Source organism: Acinonyx jubatus, chromosome A3 (genome assembly GCF_027475565.1).
Source record: "Acinonyx jubatus isolate Ajub_Pintada_27869175 chromosome A3, VMU_Ajub_asm_v1.0, whole genome shotgun sequence".
Lineage (NCBI taxonomy): Eukaryota > Metazoa > Chordata > Mammalia > Carnivora > Felidae > Acinonyx > Acinonyx jubatus.
The window spans coordinates 24,204,660-24,223,107 of record NC_069388.1 but is presented as its reverse complement, the minus strand read 5'-3'; the positions used below and the strand labels follow the sequence as shown (position 1 = coordinate 24,223,107).

General features: G+C 42.6%; 1 long non-coding RNA gene across 1 annotated transcript in view; it reads left to right on the top strand.

Annotated features, from left to right (window-relative positions):
- LOC113602594 (uncharacterized) overlaps positions 1-15,118 on the top strand; it is a 43,687-nt gene extending 28,569 nt beyond the window's left edge. Inside the window, exons 2-4 of the long non-coding RNA XR_003424080.2 lie at positions 13,847-13,935; positions 14,654-14,689; positions 14,982-15,118. This is a non-coding gene — a long non-coding RNA (uncharacterized LOC113602594). The remainder of the gene's footprint in view (positions 1-13,846; positions 13,936-14,653; positions 14,690-14,981) is intronic.
- Positions 15,119-18,448: the final 3,330 nt, after the last annotated feature.

Below are 18,448 nucleotides of genomic sequence, written 5' to 3'. Positions count from 1 at the left end.
TTTCTCAAAATAAATAAATAAACATTTAAAAAACAAAAAAAGAAGCAGCCTGAAGGTTCGTCAACAGAATAATAACATGTGGTGCACTCATGTAATGTAATTATGCATAACAGGTGGGTTAGAAAGAAGACGAGGCAGCGAATCATAGGTAGTAGATTTATAAGGGCCTCAAAGATCAAGTCCAGGGGTGCCTGGGTGACTCAGCTGGTTAAGTGTCCTACTCTTGATTTCAGCTTAGGTCCTGACCTCACAGTTGTGAAATTGAATCCTGTGTCAGGCTCTGTGCCAAGTATAGAGCCTGCTTGGGATTCTCTCTCTCCCTCTTTCTCTGTCCCTCCCCTGTACTCACTTTCACTCTCTCTCTCTCTCTCTCTCTCTTTCAGAATAAATAAATTTTTTTAATAAAGAAATAAGTAAAATGATAGGATTAAAAAAATCAAGTCCATGCTCTATTTTAGACATAATGAGACTGATGCACAGAGAGGCTGACTGATTTGTCCAAGGTCACACAGCAAATTAATGAACAAGTCAGGTTAGGCCTAGGTTTTCTTATTCCCGATCCAGTACTCATCCCTAGAGGTAGAAAGGATATTAATTATAATCCCTGTTCAGGGAACTAACTTGGGGGACCGAAATAGCCCCAACATGGGGAGGTAAGCACAATCATGTTTGGGGTGTAGGGACACACTGCCCACAGAGATGGCCTATCACCAGCTCAAGGTCCAGCTGCCCCATCACAAATCTTATGAAACCTTCACCACTTCTCTGAGACCACGCCAGGGTTTCTCAGGGGCCGTCAGCAGGTGCTTTGACCAAAGGGAGTTGGGGCAGAGTGAAGATATTGGTGCCAGACTCTTCCGTGAAAACTCTCATCCCATCAGGATCTACCTTCAATTCCCACCCTGGGTCCCACCCCTGCCCTGCCTGTAACCCTCCTGCACTCAGCCACCCCATCACTCCTTGCTGCTTCAGGCTTCCCCATCCTTGGTTCCTGCCACTAAGGTCCCATCTTAGATGTTTCCTCTGTGGCCTCTGAACCTCTTCTTCTATAGAAAGCATATGTCTTGACCTTCCCAGAATGTTTCCTTTCAGGGCCTCTGTACAAGGGTAAATGAGGGGCCCTGATTTGGGGTTGACTTTACTTGATGGAATGATTCTTTGTAAAATTTGTCCAGAGAGATATCCTAATCTTCACAGAGGTCATTATGGTGGCCTTGTCTCCCCTCCTGAGCCTCCTGAGACTTCCCCTAGAGCCCACTCAAGCAGAGGCCTCTAATTTCCTATCAACTCCATGCATCTTAGAACCTTCTCCACTCCCTGGTGTTCCTTGAACACTGTTGCTTCAATTTAACTGTCTGAGCCTCTCTTTCTTCAGTTGCAGAGTGGAGATGGTGAAGTATTGCCAAAGAATGCTCTTGGTTGCAAGTAACAGAAAACCCAGCCAATAGTAGATTAGGGGACTTTGTCTCACAGGAAGTCTTGACACAGGGAACTGCTCGTGTTCTTTCACTGGCTTAATGATTTCATATCCAGTGTCTCTGTGAGTCTGTTGGCCTTTTCCTCATGTTGTGGCCTCATGGAATATGTTGTTCCATAGATGACATCATTCCATGTTCCAGGTAGAAGTACAAAGAAAAGTAAAGGAAGAATGAGCAACCTGAGTCTCTTCTTGGAAAGTCAACGTATTCCCAGAAGTTTTATCCAGTGGTCATTCTCTTCTGTCTCATTGGCCAGAACTATGTCACAGTGCCCCCCCCCCCTTAGCTAGAAGCTAGCTAGAGAGGGGAATATCGATGAAGTCAGTCACTAACAAACAGTATTCACACACACATCAACCTCTCAAGGATTACATAAGCATAGTGCCACCAGAACAGCTAAAATGTAAAAGGCTGACAATATCAAGTGTTGATTAGAATGTGAAGCAACTAGAACTCTCATACATTGTTGGTAGGAGAATAAATCGGTACAACCCCTTTGGAAAACTATTTGGCAATGCATACTAAAGCTAAATGTCCAAAGTCATGCTACAAAGGCAGGCTTCAAGCCCAGGTATGGTGACTCCAAATCCTGTGCTTCTTAGAGGAAACAGGATCTCCAACCAATGGGAATATAAATTAGAAAAGCCTTCTTAGGGAGATTTCGCAGGATCATTATTAAAAATGTAATGGCCTTTGACTCAGCACGTTCATCATCACAACCTACCCTAGGACACATATCCGTGTGGCTAGAAAGAGGTATGTGCAATTCACTTCAGCATTATTTGTAACGGGAAAATAGGAAACAATCCAAATATCCCCCAGTAGGGTACTGAGGTGAGCCATTGTATTTAGTAAGGCTCCTAGGAGTGCAGTGGGTAAATGTGTGGACTCTCAGTTCAAATCTGGGTTCATTTACTTGGATAATATACTTACCCTCTCTAGGCCTCACTTTCTTCTTATTTATTTATTTATTTATTTATTTAATACTTAAAAAAAATTTTTTTTTAACATTTATTTATTTTTGAGACAGAGAGAGACAGAGCATGAATGGGGGAGGGTCAGAGAGAGGGAGACACAGAATCTGAAACAGGCTCCAGGCTCCGAGCTGTCAGCACAGAGCCCAACGTGGGGCTCGAACTCACGGACCACGAGATCGTGACCTGAACCGAAGTCGGCTGCTTAACCGACTGAGCCACCCAGGCGCCCCACTTTTTTTTTTTAAAGTAAGCTCTACACCCAATGTGAGGCTTGAACTCACAACCCTGAGATCAAGAGTTGCACGCTCTACCGACTGAGTCAGCCAGGTGCCCCACATTCTTTCCATTTTAAAGGTAAAGAACGTGGGGTGCCTGGCTGACTCAGTAGAGCATGTGACTCTTGATCTCAGGGCTGTGAGTTTGAGCCCCACATTGGGTGTAGAAATTACTTAAGAAAGTAGAATCTTTGGAGCACCTGAGTGGCTCAGTCAGTTGAGTGTCTGACTCTTGATTTCAGCTCAGGTCACAATCCCACAGTCATGGGATTGAGCCCTATTTCTGGCTCCACAAAGCCTGCTTGGATTCTCTCTTTCCCTCTCTCTCTGCCCCTCCCCTGCTTCTGTGTGCAAGCATGCACATGCATGTTCTCTGTCTCTCTGTCTCTCAAAATAAATAAAAACTTAAAAATTTTTTAAATAAATAGATTAATTAATTAATTAATTTTAAAAATGGAAAGAATGCTAGTGACCAGAGGCTGTCAGGTTGAAATAAGATATGCACAGGAAGCACAGAGGGAGGATGGGGCCTGGTCCCTTGGAGGCACTTGAGCGTATTTTCACAGCATACACACTGTGGAATACAGGGCAGTGGTTAAAGAGAACTAGGATATCTCTGTGTACTTGTATAGGAAAGAAATTTCTCCTTTTTTTTTAATGTTTATTTATTTTTGAGAGAAAGAGTGTGACTGGGAGAGGGGCAGAGAGAGAGAGAGAGAGAGAGAGAGAGAGAGAGACACAGGGCTTGAAGCAGGCTCCAGGCTCTGAGCTGTCAGCACAGAGCTCAATGTGGGGCTCAAGCTCACAAACCATGAGATCATGACCCGAGCTGAAGTCGGATGCTTAACTGACTGAACCACCCAGGTGCCCCAAGGAAAGAAATTTCTAAGTCCTAGGGTGAAGTAGGAAAAACTAGTTGCAGAAAAACATGACCCCGTTGGACAGCAAAATTATTTTTTTAAGTTTATTTTTTTTATTTTGAGAGAGAGAGAGAGAGAAAGAGCACTCTTGCAAGCTGGGAAGGGGCAGAGAGAGAGGGAAAGAGAGAATCCGAAGCAGGTTCCATGCTGTCAGTGCAGAGCCCAATACAGGGCTCCATCTCAGGAACCCGTGAGATCATGACCTGAGCTGAAATCAAGAGTCCATTGCTCAACCGACTGAGCCACCCAGGTGCCCCAAAATGATATTTTTCTATATGTTTATGCCACAAATCTATAGAAAACAAATTCTGGCGGTATATGTACCACATGTATGCCTGTGTTACCTCTAGGGCAAAGGAAAAATTTTGCTGTTTTACCCCTGGGCTCTGCCACTTACTAGCTATGTGATCTTGGGCAAGTTATAGTGCCTCTCTGTGCATCAGTTTCCCCATCTTTAAAATGGGGATACGCTAGTAGCTACCTGATAAATGGTTGTGAGGATTAAATGAGCAAATACACATGAATCACCTAGAATAGTGCCTGTAACACAGTGTAAGACAACTGTTAGTTTTTACTTATGAAATTAAATTTCTTTTCATTCTTCTGTGCCCTTTCACTGTGCTAAAACTTCTCTGTCTTGGTCAGAAGTGGGGGACAGCTAGCCCCTCACAATTCCTTCAGGGTCTTATGCAGAGGAAAAGCTTGAAAAAGTTTAAAGGGTTGTACTGAAGACACAGGATTAAGACAAGGACAGCAGGGTAAGGACAGGCCTGTGGGTGGTGGGAAGGAGTGGGCCTGGAGGTGGAGGAGTGGAAGAGGGGACGCAGCTCAGGTTCCAAGAACAGGGCCTGACGACCGTATTCGTCCAATTTAAGATCCATCATTGTAATACGCACCATTATTTTATGTAACACTACGTAATTTTTACATGCACCTCAACTATTACATGTATCCCAATTTCAAAGATATTAACAGGCAAACAGATGTGCATTGTAGAATCATTAAAATATGGGTCCTTAAAGCGTTGAAAGATTATAATGCCCTTACCCCAAATTTTTAATATCCCACTAAACTAAGTATAACAGGATTTTCCCTGTGATGATTACTTTGAAGTTTTAAGGGGGAAATAGTAAATGTCAAATTCTTTCCTTAAAACGTATCTCATATCTCGTCTTTATTCCCCCGCATGGGCTGAGTCAGCCTGTTGGGTGACCCGGGCCTGCCCTGGGGGAGGGAGGGAAGCCACACAACTGAGTTCTTTGAGCCTCCCCCCTGCCCCGAGGGTGGCAGCAGCAGCTGGAAAAGGGCCCAGCTTTATGGGGAACAATAGTGCCAGCCAGCTGCGGGTGAAGCAGGGCTGAGCAGCCTGGCCTAGCCTGGCCTGGGTCCAAAAAAGTGACCTTGCACCTAAGGGGTGCCCTTCACTTGGGCAAAGGTCTGAGAGATACAGGGAAAATGGACAGGGGATCCCCTCAACATTCCTAGTGAACAACTATTGTTCCCTCTGACTCACTGAGCCCACTGTCAAGTGATGATTTGTATAATCTTTTATAAACATGCCCAGGTCATGTTGTTTTGACAGTATCTGTCTGACACATCAGATAAAGTGTCTGACCCACCTGATCATTGGAATGAGATCCACATGACTTGAAGTAAGAATATCTCCAGGACAGGGGAGATCTGTGGGCACCTGCCTGCCCCTACTCCTTCAAGCCAATCTTTACCGTGACATAGTAACTGCCTGGGTTCAAAGCCCACCTCTAACACTTCCCATGTGCATGACCTTGGGTGAATTACTTTGCCACTGCGGTAGCTAGCCTCCATGATGGCCCTCAGTTGTTTTCACCTCCTGATATCCAATGTGTAGTCAGTCCCCTCCTACAATGACTAGGGCTGACCTGTGTTACCACTAGGGTATTACAGAAATGACAGTGTGACTTCTGAGGCTAAGTCAGAAAATACATTTCAGCTTCCACTTTGCTGTCTTGGATGGGTTGCTCTAGGAGAAGTCAGATGCCATGTTGTCAGCACACTCAAGCATCCCAATAGAGAGATCCACAGGCAAATAACTGATATCCCATGGCAACTGCCAGCCGCTTTGCTAACCCTGTTCCTGAGCCACCTTGGAAATGGATCCTCCAGCCCTCATCAAGCTTTAAGATGACTGCAGCCCTGGTTCACGGCTTGCCTAGAATCTCCTGGATTGCCCCAGGCTAGAATCAGTTAATTTGCTCTTAAATTCCTGACCCACAGAAAATGTGTGAGATAATAAATTATTGTAGTTTTAAGCTGTTAAGCTTTAGAGTAATTTGTTATGCCACAAGTAGATAATGAGTACAGTCCTCCTTTACCTCCCTTTCCTCATTTTTGAAATGAAGATGACAATACTACCTGCTTCAGGGATGCCTGGGTGGCTCAGTCAGTCGAGCGGTTCAGCATCCATCGGACTCTTGATTGCGGCTCAGGTCATGATCTCACCGTTTGTGAAGAGCCCTACACTGTTAGTGCAGAGCCTGCTTGAGATTTTCTCTCTCTTTCCCTCTCTGCCCCTCCCCTGATCTCTCTCTCTCTCTCTCTCAAAAATAAATAAATAAGCATTAAAAAAAAATAGTACCTGCTTCAGAGAATCACAGTGAGGATTTAAAAGATTGCCTGGGAAGGGTCTGGCTCCTAGCAAACACTCATAGATAGGAGCCAATATTACTGTATTATTTTACAGCCTTTATTAATCGAGAGCAGAGATGAAGTACTGTGGGAGGAAGAGAGCCAGGAGGGAGGATGAAGTAGCAACACCCAGTATCTTCTTGATTTTCTGGGCAATTCAATTCTACCTCTCCTCACATATCCTCTCTCGAGACAGAGACAGAAGTCCTGTGGGAACCTCAGTCTCCTCAGGAGGCAGAGTGAGGAGCCATTGCTCCTTGGAGCATCCCTCTTACAATCTCAGTCTCCACCTCTGGAGTTTATCAAGTAATTTCTTTCTCATCTGCTAGCAGGCCCTATCAACAGAATTCGCTTTATCTCACCGCTTTCAGGGATGTTCCCTTACCACTGGCAGCCACATGGCTAAGGATTGCTTTGCTCCTTAATGGAACTCTGTGAACCAAGTTTAAATTTTAACTCTGCTACTGATTTGCCTTTTGTCAAGCCACTCAACCTCTTGAGGCCCATTTCCTCATCTGCCAAACAGAATTTTGCCTCAGGGCTGTTGGCAGAAGAAAAATGAAGCAAGACAGTGAGATCTGAATGCTTTAAGTGGAAATAATAAACTATAAATGCCCCAAAGTCTGTCAGGTGCTGCCCAGCTCCCCACTCTACCCCATTCTTCCCATAGTCAGGGCCACTGAATTCTCACGTGCAGGCTTTGGTCTTGCTCTGGGCTTGAGACCAACCTTGTTTTTTAATCAGAGGATTGTATTTTGTATTTAAATTTTTTTCTTAAATGTTTATTTATTTTTGAGAGAGAGAGAGACAGAGTGAGAGCTGGAGAGGGGCAGAGAGAAAGGGAGACACAGAATCCAAAGCAGGCTCCAGGCTCTGAGCTGTCAGCACAGAGCCCGACATGGGGCTCAAACTCACGGACCGTGAGATCATGACCTGAGCTGAAGTCAGACGCCCGGATGACTGAGCCACCCAGGTGCCCCTTAATCAGGGGATTTTAAAGAGATTTGATTTCTTTAATCAGGGGCTCAGCTATGAGTTGAAAATGTGCCCGGTACCATGTTTCCTATGTCAAAGACTAGTTCAAAATAAACTATTTTTAAATCAAAGTAATAAAATCCCAGTATAGAATATTGACCTTAAATTTGGATGTGCATTTGAAGCAGCCTGAGCAGTTAAGGTTGACACCTGGACGCACCTCCAGAGATTTAGATTTCGTTATCTAGGGTGGGGCTTGGACATTGGGATTTTTAAAAGCTCCTCTGCCTCACTCCCCTGAATGAAACAATTGTTTTCAAGACGCTGGACATCAGGTCATGAAGGACAGTGATCCCCAATAACTGCATCTCAGAACAGAGTTCAAGAATACATATAGAGTTACAAAAATATCTGGCAGCCAACGGGTAATATTCCTGATACCTGGCATTCAATAGGAGAATGTACTAGTCATGCCAAGCAGGAAATAATGAGAAGAAAAAAGAATGGAAACTGACTCAGGGGCACCTGGGTGCCTCATTGGGTTGAGTGTCCAACTTCGGCTCAGGTCATGATCACGTGGTTCCTGAGTTAGAGCCCCACACCAGGCTCTCTGCTGTCAGCACAGAACCCTCTTCAGATTCTCTGTCTCCGTCTCTCTCTGCCCCTCCCTGGCTTGTGCTCTCTCTCTCCCTCTCTCAAAGAATAAATGAACATAAAAAAATTTTTTTAAAATCATGAACAGAGCATCAGTGAGCTGTGAGGTAACATCAAGCAATCTAATACACATGTAACTGGGGTCTCTGAAGGTGAGACAGAAAAATTACTTGAAGCAATAATGGCTGAAAAGTTTCCAAATATGATGACATAATTGCCAATGTAGAGAAGAAAAAAAAACAGGAGAATCTGCTTTTTAAAAAACTACTAGAACTAATAAAAAGGTCAATATACAAAAATAAATTGTACTTCTCTATACCAGCAATGAGTAACTAGAAATTGGAATAAAAATATTATTTATAGTAGCATCCAAAACTATGAAATACTTAGGAGTAAGTTTGGTAAAGGATATGAAGTATCTCTGTACTCCAAAAACTATAGAACACTGCTGAGAGACTTAAAGATTTAAATAAAGACTTAAATAAATGGAGAAAGTATGTGTTACGGGTCATAAGACTTAATTCTCTCCAAATTGACCTAGAGATTCAGTGCAATCCCAATTAAAAATTCCAGTGGGCTTTTTGTAGAAATTGACAGGCTGATCTTATTTATTATTACTTTTTATGCTTTTTTTTTTCCATTTGAGAGAGAGAGAGAGAATCACTTGGGGTGGGGCAGAGGGAGAGAGAGAAAAAGAGACACAGAGAGAGAGAGAGAGAGAATCTTAAGTATACTCTGTGTTCAGGACAGAGCCTGACGCAGGGCTTGATCTCATGACGGGTGATCACAACCGGAACTGGAGCTGATATCAAGAGTCTGGCGCTTAACTGATTGAACCATCCAGGTGCTCCTGATTCTTAATAATAACATATTTACGGGGCGCCTGGGTGGCTCAGTCGGTTGAGCCTCCGACTTGAGCTCAGGTCATGATCTCGCGGTTCGTGGGTTCGAGCCCCACATCAGGCTATGTGCTGACGGCTCGGAGCCTGGAGCCTGCTTCGGATTCTCTGTCTCCCTCTCTCTCTCCCTGCCCTTCCCTCTCTTGTGCTCTGTCTCTCACTCTCTAAAATAAATGAACATGAAAAATTAAAAAAAGTTTAAAAAAATAATAACATATTTACTTACTTGCTTTATCCTATACTACACATACATTCAGTAGTTCCAAAATTACCATGCCAATATTAATAGTAATAGTAAAAACACCAAATGAAGCTTTGGTCTTCAGAATATATCTCCTTAAGTGTATAGACTCTCTGTGTTCAGAAGTCACTCTATTATTTCTTATTCATTTTAAGCCCTGGGAATGAATTATATCATTTTGATGGAGAAGAGAACCGGTCCCTGAGGACAACAGTATTTAGATGTCAGGTGAAACAGTTGGCAGGAAGAAAAGCTGGAATTTGAGGTGTCACAGGGACTCAGAGAAGACAGTTTTTCATTACCAATGGAGGGTCCACAATTGTACTGATGGCTGCTTAGAGCTCACACATGACAACGAATATATGGTTATTGGATAGTTATTTATATTCCAGTGTGAAATAATAGAATATATATATAAAAGTTTCTGCCCCAGTTCCTGGCACAGAGTTTCTAAAACCCTTGTAATTTTCCAAGTGGTAAAAGCACTAGGAGCATCTTTTGCTCTAATGTTTTGTCTTTGACCCTGGTTCCCAATACAGAGCTCCTAGATCCCTTGGAATTTCCTGGGTGATAGCATCTTTTATTCTAATGAGTCGACTCTTGGTGGGCTCCTGAATAGCTTCCGAATGGGACCAAGCCATGATTAGAGGCTTAGAATTTGCAGCCCCACCCTCCAACCTCAGGGAAGGGAGAGGAGTTGGAGATTGAGTTAATGACCAAGAATCATTAACTAAGAAGGGACATCTGGCTGGCTCAGTTGATGGAGCATGTGCCTCTTGATATCAGGGTTGTAAGTTCAAACCCCATGTTGGGTGTAGAGATTACTTAAAAATAAAATCTTTAAAAAAAAAAAAAAGGAAGAATCATTAACTATACTATGTGATGAAACCTCCATAAAAGTCCCAAAAGTTTGAGGTGTGGGGTGCTTCTGAGTTGGTAAGCACATCCATGTGCCAGGACAGTGGTGCACCCCAAGTCCACAGGGCAGATGTTTCTAGAAGTCCACTGTGTGTATCTTCCTCTGGTTGTTCATTTGTATCTTTTAAAATATCCTTGGTAATAAATCAGCGATAGTAAGTAAATTGTTCTCCTGGGTTCTGTAAGCCACTCTAGCAAATTACCAAACTTGAGAAGGGGGTCATGGGACCCTCCAATTTGTAGCCAAGTGTGACAGAAGTTATAGTAACCTGGGTACCCACTCCTTGTGATTGGTGTCTGAAGTCGGTGTCTTATTAGACTGAGGGAGCCCTTAACCTGTGGGAACCATGCTAACTCCAGGCAGTTAGTGTCAGAATTGCTTGGTATGGAAAACCCCCACATCTAGTGTCAGAAGTGTTGTGAGTGTGGTAGTTGCAGTGTGAGAGTACAGGAAATCAGTGAATTTTTCCTAGACAGCCAGGCACTGTGTTTGGTACCTTATGCACAGCTACCCATTTAATCTTTGTAGTAAGCCTGTGGGGTCAGCATTGTTACCATGTCCATTCTCCACGTGAGGAATTGAGTTACAGAGAGATTAGACAACTTCTCCAAGGTCACACAGCAAGTGAGGAGACTTGATTTCTCACCCAGGCTGTTTACCTCTAATCACGAATGCCCACTGGATTTAGAAACATAGCAGTTGTTGGTGGCCTTAAGAAAAGCAATTTCAGGGGCGCCTGGGTGGCTCAGTCAGTTGAGCGTCCAACTTGGGCTCAGGTCATGATCTCATGGCTCATGAGTTCGAGCCCTGCATCGGGCTCTGTGCTGTGCTGGCAGCTCGGAGCCTGGAACCTACTTTGGGTTCTGTATCTCCCTCTCTCTCTGCCCCTCTTCTGCTCGCACTGTCTCTCTCTCAGAAATAAATGAACATTAAAAAAAAAAAAGCAATTTCAGAGGTGCCTGGGTAGCTCAGTGGGTTAAGTGTCTGACTCTTGATTTCAGCTCAGATCATGATCTCATGGTTTCGTGAGTTTGCGCCTCAGGCATCTGTCAGTGCAGAGCCTGCTTGGGACTCTGTCTCTCTGTGCCCCTCCCCTGCTTGCACTCTCTCTGGCCCTCTCAAAATAAATAAACTTAAAAAAATTTTTTTTAAAAAAGCAATTTCAGGGGCACCTGGGTGGCTCAGTTGGTTAAGCGTCCAACTTCAGCTCAGGTCATGAACTCGCAGTTTGTGAAAATAATGAAATAATAAAAGCAATTTCAGTGGAAAAAGGGGGACAAAAGCTAGACTGGAGTACGGTAAAGAGTAGATGTGGAGGGAGAAAGCAGAGACACTGAATTGAGTTTGTTTTTTGAAGAAGTCTGGCTATGAAAGGGAACAGAGGATAGAAATACAGATAAAGGGGATGCAGAATCAAAGGAGAGTTGCTTACTTATTTTTTGATATGATGGATCCAAAACATGTTCGTTTGTGGACAGAATAAACCAATAGAGAGGGAGAAACTAGCGAAGCAGAAAAGAGAGTAGAATTGAGAGGATGAAAGGGACTGAGACCCTGAGACCCAGAGCATCAATGGAGGAGATGGTTTTACATAGGGCGAGAGATATCTCTTCATTTGGCACAGATGGGAAAGTAAAGAAGTTCTCTTGTCTTCCATTTCTTCAAGGAACTTAAGACAACATTGCCAGCTGAAAGTGGAGAGAGTTCTTGAGAGAGGTTTGAAGGAGAGGAGAATGTATGAAACAGTTGTCTGATAGAGTGAGCCAAAGGTGTTATCCTGTAAGGCTGAGACCCCACTGCAATTTATGTACTTGAATCAAAAGTAAAACAAAGCCAAGATGTATGGTTTTCTCCAGCTGTATTCAACATGGCTGCCAGAGAAGGCAGACAGATGATGGGGCTCATTCTGGGTTTGGAATTACCCAGAGGAGGATGGGACAAGGAGTTGACCACAGTGACAGAGCAGGGAATCCATGGAAGGCACATGGAAGCAGAGGGGATGTGTGAACAGTGTATCAGGGCCACTGAATTTGTGGTCTCAGTGAGGTCAATGATGTGTAGGGAAGGAAAAATTCTTCCTCTAACCTTCAGGATCTTCCACCTGGACTAAGACTTAAATTTACATTAGACAGATTAGTAGGGAAAAGCCCCAAAGTTTTATTATGTGCACATGGAAGCCCGATGATGAAATTGAGACCTGAACAAATGACCACCACATGCAGTTTTTATACAATTTAGACAAATTGCTCCTTTGCAAACTGTAAGTTTGTAAGGAATTGACAGGATAAAGAAAACAGATGTTTGGGAGCTTTAATTAGTAAGGAATTCTAAGTGGAATTTGTGCTGAGGTAGTAGATTAGTAAAAAAGTATAAAGGCTTATTTCTATAGCTTTCTGGGCTTTAAAGTTCCTATCTCTGGTGATAAGGATGTCTTTTTACTCCCTAGTACAGGGAGAGTTCCTTTCTTTTTTTTTTTTTTAATGTTTATTTTTGTGACAGAGAGAGAGAGAGTGAGCGCAAGTGGGGGAGGGGCAGAGAGAGAGAGAGAGATACACAGGATCCAAAGTAGGATCCAGGATCCGAGCTGTCAGCACAGAGCCAGATGCGGGGCTGGAACTCACGGATCACAAGATCATGATCTGAGCCAAAGTCAGCACTTAACTGACTGAGCCACCCAGGCACCCCGGGAGAGTTTTTTTTTTCATATGGGAGATTTGTTTCCAGATTTCAACAGGACAGAGGAGGGTCTGAGTGTCCTTGCACTGGTCTCTTCCCAAGTAGCTTCAATTCAAAATAATCAGTACGTCATTGTGGTATGTTTTGGGTGGTCTGCCATTGGCCTCTACAGAAGAAAGGAGAGGAGGTGGTAGAGGCAAATCAAGGGTTCAGACTTGGTGTTCAGGTATGACCCTGGAAGACCAAGGTCATTGGAGGTGAGGAGGCCAAGGAAGGCTGTGATGTTGAACCAATCATCCCAGAAGGCTGTCAGGAGTAGAGGTGAAAAGTAAAACAACTAGTCTTTCTGTAGGGGAGGAAATGGAATTTAGAGGTGGTGAGGAGCATTCTTTATTATTGTTTTTTAATGTTTATTTTTGAGAGAGAGAGAGAGAGAGAGAGAGAGAGAGCACACACACACATCCAGACACATATATGTGTGAATGGGGGATGGGCAGAGAGAAATGGGGACAGGGGATCTGAAGCAGGCTCCATACCATCAGTGCAGAGCCCGATGTGGGGCTCGAACACACAAACTATGAGATCATGACCTGAGCTGAAGTCAGATGCTAAACTGACTGAGCCACCCAGGCACCTCAAGGAGCATTCTTAAGGTCGCACAATGATGTTGACAGTGGAGCTGAAATTTGAGGCCAGTTCTGCCTAACCTTGGAGCCTGGGTCAAACCTCTACTCTGTTGAATCAGCGAGTTCAGCCTCTGAGCCTGGGGGTCCTAAGTGCTTTTGTCTCCTCTCCTGCAGGGCTGGCCTCTGCCAGGCTACCACATGCCAACTGCTGGCTTACCCCAGCCACCTGCCCCATCATCTCTGAATCCTGCATTATGTTCCCTGTCATGGACTTTTTCTCTTCCCCTTTAGCTGACTCTGTTCAAGAACCTGTTCTACCCTGGAAGGCTGAGTCAATAGCTCCAGATTTTGCTATTCATGCCACACCTTGTCCCATGACTAGGCCTTCTTCTGACATGGACTATAAGAGAAATGATAGCAATAATGAAAATAAGAGCACCTACTTCTGTTACCTTTAACAAGCACCCACTCCGTGCCAAACTTGGCATATGTCCTTTCTCATTTGGGCCTCATGACATCTAATTATTTTATCCATTTTACAGATGAGAACACAAAGGCTCAGAGAGATAAAGTCACTTGTCTGTGACCACACAGGCAGGAAGTTGCAGCGGTGGAGACAATCCTGAGAATGGTTAGCTCTCACAGTCCTTGTCCTTTGCGAATTATGAAAGTTAAATGAAATCACGGGCATCATAGTATAACACATTTTTATTAAAATAACTTTTAAAAAGAATTGCATGTTTCCTGACCCCCATCAGCCAAAGCAGGCTGGCATTTGCTGCACATCTCCTGCAAGAATTCCTTGGAAGCTTTGGGGGTGTCTTTCCTGTGTTCCAAAACAAGTCCTGTCAGCTGCCACATGACCTTACCATTGCTAACCCTAATTGAGTAGGCACTTAAAGGGTGCCTGGCATCTGGCCTAGCATTCTATGCACGTGATTTCATATACATGTCCTAACATACACATATTAAATATAGATAAACTAAATCCATACACGTACACACACATATATAAAATATTGATTCTATTTCACAAATGAGGCACAAAGAAGTAAGGGTGGTAGCTATTGGGAGCATCCAGAGCTCAGGGCTGGCAAAGCAAGCTGTAGTATCCATCCCCACAATAGTGATCCTGGCATGTCTCCTGGCCTGAAATCTCGGGGTGATTTCAGGAGTTGTTCCTAATCGTATACCGTCCCCAAGACTGGTGCTCTGGCTCTCATGGACATTCTATGAGCTACCCAACATCCTTTATTGAATTTCTTTCCTAAACAAACTGGAGAGAGTTGGTTTCTTTTATTTGCAACTAAAATTTCTTTTCTTTTCTTTTTTCTTTTTTTGCAACTAAGATTTCTGATTGACACGCTCCATGGCAACTCTATCAGGTATGTGTATTATTTGTATTATTTTTAAAGTATTTTTGAGTTATTTAATCAATGTTTTAAAGTAATTGTATAGGTGCTTGTGAATCCACCATCCCCAAATAAAATGCAGAACCTCACAACCGTTTGCCCTCTTCCACACCCGGCCCTTTCCTGGACCACGTAACCATCCTCTTGAACGCTATGTTCATCATTCCCTCTTTTTTATCCTCAAAATTTTCTTTTGAGTTATAATATACATGCAGTGAAGTGCATAAATACCAAGTGTACAATTCAAATTTGTATGTGTGTATAGGTTTTTGTGGAACCAGATCAATATACAGAATATTACCTATGCCCCAGAAGGAGGCATGACCCCCTCATGACCCCTGCCAGCTAATTCCTGATGTTCCAGAGAAACCAGTATTCTTGCCTCTATTACCTTATGTTTGTTTTGCCTGTTCTTAAATATTAAAAGAAAATGTATACAAGTGTACTTTTTATGGGTGTATGTTCTTTTTTTTGTCTAGCTTCTTTCTTTCTCTTTTAATTTTTTTAAATGTTTTATTTTTGAGAGAGAAAAAGCGTGAGGAGGGGAGGGGCAGAGAGAGAGGGAGACACAGAATCTAAAGCAGGCTCCAGGTTCTGAGCTGTCAGTACAGCCCAATGCAGGGCTTGAACCCAGGAACGGTGAGATCATGACCTGAGCCAAAGTCGGATGCTTAACTGACTGAGCCACATGGGTGCCCCTTGCTTCTTTCTTTCTTTCCCTTTCTTTCTTTCTTTCTTTCTTTCTTTCTTTCTTTCTTTCTTTCTTTCTTTCTTTCATGTTTATTTATTTATTTTGAGAGAGAGAGAGTGCACACAAGCAGAAGAGAGGCAGAGAGAGGGGGACAGAGAGAATACCAAGCAGGCTCCACACTATAAGCACAGAGCCCTAGGTGGGGGCTCTGTCTCATGAACTGTGAGATCATGACCTGAGCCAAAATCAAGAGTCAGACACTTAACTGACTGAGCCACCCAGGTGCCCCTATTTAGCTTCTTTCATTTATCATTATGTTTGTGCAAATTCATCTATTTTTTCCCATGTTGTGGTAGTTTGTACTTTTTATTGTTATATGTATTTCATTGTATGACTATGCCATAATTTATTTTATTCATTTTCTTATTGATAACATTTGGGTTGTTCTCTTACTTTCCTTTGTGTGTTGCTTTATTTCATCTATCCGTATTTCTAAAAGGATCATCTCCATGTTTACAACTGTGGAAACTGAGGTTCAGAGAAGTTAGGTGACTTCCCCGAGGTCACACAGCAAATAAGCAGCAGGACCAGGATTGATTCCACATCCTAAGTTCTGCATCTTGGCTATGGAAGAGTGGAAGAAAAGTCCTTCCTCTTTCTACTCTCTGGGATTGCCAGGGTGTCCAAAAGACCCAGGTGGCCTCCCTGGTGGCAGCAGGATTGTGTTGAAGCTTGGTGTCTGGAAGCTCTGTGTTTGGGACATGAGCTCATTCTTACCCTCTCAGGCAGCAGCCACAGGTTCCTGATAGCTCCTTTCCACATCCATTATGTTGGGCAATGTTTGAAAGGCACAAGGTTCAGGGGCCCAGCCCCTGTCCCTCTCCAACACTGGGGCAGGCAGAGCTGGGTGTGGAGCCACCAGGTAGGCAGGCTTAGGCTGGCCACCCTGATGGATGGACTTGGGTTGGTTCCCAGCTGCACTTGTCATCATGCTGCCTTAGTGGTTTGTCCTTTGCATACACTCTGCAACGTGACTTATTCATATTTTCTTTAAATCAACTCACTTAAAGAATTTTTTTAAATGTTTATTTTTGAGAGAGAGAGACAGACAGAGCGCGAGTGAGCAAGGGGTAGAGAGAGAGAGGGAGACACAGAATCCGAAGCAGGCTCCTGGCTTGGAGCTGTCAGCACAGAGCCCCCAATGAGGGGCTCAAACACATGGACCGTGAAATCATGACCTGAACCAAAGTTGGATGCTTAACCGACTGAACCACCCAGATGCCCCCAAATCAACTCACTTTTTTAAAAAAGTTTTAGTTATTTTCAAAAGTTCTATTTTTCAAATAGCTAATATAAGCATTTGATACACTATTCAAAAGTATGAAAAGGTATAGAAGGCAAATGTTTTCCTCCCACCCTTATCCCCTAGCCACCCAATTCCTTTAAGAGATGTCCTCTTTATTAATTTCCTTTGTGTCTTCCAGAGATACTCTATGCAAATACAAGCAAATGGATAGTCTACTTATTTTTATTTTTACTTTTTTTTTTTTTACCAAACGTTTAGACTTTATTTCCTAAATAAAATAAGTTGGAGTCTATTTCCTATCAGTGTATATAGATCTCCCTTGCTTTTTTTTTTTAAGGTTGCAGAGTTTTCCATTACCATGATTTATCTCATCCCCTAATGATGGACCTTTTTTCCAGTTTTTTCCTAGTACAAACAATGTTGAGATAAATAACAAGATTCAGCTGCTATTTTGCTCATTGCATATTTATCTGTAATTCCTAGAGATGTATCTGCTGGAGCAACTGGCATATATAGGGTTTTGTGTGTGTGTGTTTTGTTTGTGTTTTTGTTTTTGTATATGTGGTTTTTAAAACAACTTTAAAGAGGTATAATTAACATACCGTAAAATTCACCCATTTTAAAGGTACAGTTCAGTGATTTGTAGCAAATTTATTGAGCTGTGCAACCATCATCATAATTTCTTTTTAGAATATTTTCATCACTCCAGTAAGATCCCTCATGGGCATTTACAATTAATTTCCATTCTAATACCCCAACCCAGGCAATCACTTATCTGCTCTCTGTTTCTATAGATTTGCTTTTTTCTGGACATTTCATGTACTTACCATGGAGGCGTATAAGATGTGATCTCCTGTGTGCAGGGTTTTTCATTTAGCTTAATGTTTTGAGGTTCATTCATGACATAGCATGGCATGTATCAATAACTTATTCCTTTTTATGACTGAATAGTGTTCCATTGTATGGCTATAACATTTTTTTTATTCATTCACCGATTAATGGACATTTGAATTGTTTCTTTTTATTTTCACTTTTTAGCTATTATGAATAATGCTCCTGTGAACATTTACATGCAAGTCACTGGTGTTCATATATTTTCATTTTTCTTGGGTAGATACCTAGAAGTGGAATTGTTGGGTCATGTGATAAATTTATATTTAACTTTTTAAGAAACTAAGAAACTGTTTTCCAAAGTGTCTGTACCATTTTCCATCCCTACCAGCAATGCATGAGACTTCCTGTTTCTCCACATTCTTGCCACTGTTTGTCATGGTTTGTTTTTTCATTATTATTATTACTATTATTATTATTATAACCATTCTAGTGGGTGTAAAATGGCATGTCATTGTGGTTTTAATTTGCATTTCACTAATGACTAATGATGTTGAGAATCTTTTCATGTGCTTATTAGTCAATCCTGTAGCTTCTTTGGTGAACTGGTAAAAATGCTCATTTTAAAAAATGTTTTATTTATTTTTGAGAAAGAGAGAGAGAGAGAGAGAGGATCCAAAGTGGACTCTGTGCTGACAGCAGGAAGCCTGATGCAAGGCTCGAACTCACAAACGGAGAGATCGTGACCTGAGCCAAAGTCTGACTCTCAAGCGACTGAGCTACCCAGGCACCCCCTAAAATGCTCATTTTTTAATGGGGTTGTTTATCTTCTTATTATTGAGTTTTGAGAGTTCTTTGTATATTCTGGATACAAATCCTTTATTATTTATGTATTCTGAGAAAT